The following is a 2,527-nucleotide window of genomic DNA, read 5'->3' as shown; positions in this document are numbered from 1 at the left end:
CTTTTGTCTCACAATTAAGAACAATTGCTATTTTTATTGTTTGACACGCACTCATTTCATGAATTCACTGATCATAAAAATGAAATGGAAAAAAATGTTTTTTTCAATGTGAAGGACAAATCTCGACTGAACGAGGCTTCAATTCTACTGGAGCGTATCCTAAGAAATGTAGAATTTTGCTCAGCTGTAAATTAAAAAACAGTCATTGTGTACTTATATTACACACACACACACACACAAACTCACACTTGTCTGGTTTTCTATATGAAAGAGAATACACACGCATTGTGCACCTTCCTGAACATTGTGGAGAACTAGGTCAACAGTAACCTGAGCAACCCTGACCAATTTAAATTGACACTGACACCAAAACCTCACACATGCATGTTTGAAATGTCTGGCTTCATGCATGTTATAGAGCACACACACACATGAAACTGAAAGATTAGCAGAAGATGCATTCAACAAGGCTGGAGAACCACCTTGAGTGCTAAAGATAGCTGCGAGTGCAATAAAGCTAAAGCAGCAGGCAAATCAGTCCGTGCAGATGTGCATTACAAGACCTGCAAAATAAAAGAAGAGTATGGTTAGGCTCTGTGGTACATTGATCTATCAAATATCTTTCATAAGAGCTATGTACAGGTAACTCTTTCATAAGCAGTATATAAATGCTTATGTCAATAACCGCAAATAGTCATATTGTGTGTTGTCACCACAGTAACATTACTCAGGGCATGCTGACCCATGCTATATTTTGGGATGGCAAATTTGCCATCCAGCCAAGTTATGCCTTGGCGGGGCATGCCCCATACCTCGGCACTTTTCAGAGTTCCCCACAGAAATAACAGCAACAGCCACAGACTCTCAGCCCTTAAAAACATTCATTTCTGTACATTCTGACCCAATTTCAACTGAATTTGACAGAATTCAGAAACAACTTCACACGTCCACACAATGACTTGACATTACATTACAATACATTCATTTGGCAGACGCTTTTATCCAAAGCGACGTACAAAAGTGCATTTTCATGATCGTAGACAACTGCTGAACACAGGTTCAGTAAGGTACAATTACTTATTTTGTGCAGCTATTTCCAATTTAGGAAACATTGGGTAGCATTGCTTTGGAATACAGCTTCTTTAATTTCGGTGAGGCAAGATAGCCTATATTGTTTGTGGCAAAATAACTTCATTTTGTTATCAATACTTTTGATGGCAGGCCTAGATTTTGCCAGTTTGAATGAATGACTTATAGACAGTGTTTTGTGTGAGTGAGTAATTTGGCTTTTTTTTGCATTGAAAACATATTTTTCATGAGATTAATATTTTATAGCATTTATGAATGCCTATGCTGGGTTTATGAAGGGGGTTGTATTGCTCTTATGAAGGATCATTCATAGTGTTGCCGGTTTTTATAATATTTACATTTTTTTAAAATTTTTGTATACCTGAGAGCTCATTGGCCAGCTGAGTAGTGACGCCTGCACGTGCCACAGGAGACTTGTCTGACTGGAATCTTGGCATTCCCGCCTTACCACCTGTCCACTGCGTGGTCAGTGGAACACTATTCTCTCAGAACTGACAGAGCTTACACCACATCCTCTAGGATGACTTTGACATTAATCTTAGTTTTTCTCAAGGAAACCGCCAAAAGGAATTAAAATTAAGGCATTAAAATATACTTTAATTAATATAAACATTTTTAGTCAACTTTAACTTGATTAAATGGTCTGTCCTTTCTTCCTGCTTTCCTTATAAAGCTTCTGTCATTGGTCCTGAGATAACTTTACTATTCACTTACCAAAGCAAACGCCACAGGGCTATTTTTGATGGATTGTTGTCGAACAGCTGTGGATAGTAACAGTGACGGAAGGCAATGGCCTTTGGCCTAGTTTAGAAACACAGGACGTGCAGTATTCAGATAAACTTGATCGGAATAAGATAAATGGTATGTTATGATTGGATCGCTACTTTCAGCATGAGTTGTTCTGAGAAAACAGTTTGATGCAATAATTTCTAAGAAGCACCTTTGTTTACTTGTTTGTCTTTTTAGAATTCCACAATTTAGCATTCACAATTATTAAATTATTTTATTTTATTCATTGTTCATGCCAATGAGCACATAGCCGCAACAGCAAATCTACATTTTTAGGCATTTCCCACATGTGCACAGCACATAAAGTTTGTTTCTGACTCTTTTTATGTTAATTTCACAGGGGCCCGCCTAAATCATCAGACATATTTATAGCTTCTTTAGCTATGCCCCTCGTTTCTGGTCAATATGCGGTCATCCAGTTCTTTGTGCCCTCAAGCTATTATATGGAGACGACAGTCAACAAGATAACATCTGTGATGCATAGCTTATATTTTCCCAGACTATGCCATCATTCCTCTCATTCTGATTCCAAGAATTGGTTTTGACAATGGTATATACTGTAGTGGGAGGGGGGGTTGGTCTGGGGACATTCTAGATCAAACAAACTGCAGCATTCTGGATGAGCTGCCAAGTTCTGTTTGCAGAGACA

Source organism: Anguilla rostrata, chromosome 7 (assembly GCF_018555375.3).
Source record: "Anguilla rostrata isolate EN2019 chromosome 7, ASM1855537v3, whole genome shotgun sequence".
NCBI lineage: Eukaryota > Metazoa > Chordata > Actinopteri > Anguilliformes > Anguillidae > Anguilla > Anguilla rostrata.
The sequence above is the reverse complement of the archived record's forward strand: the minus strand, read 5'-3'. Positions refer to the sequence as shown.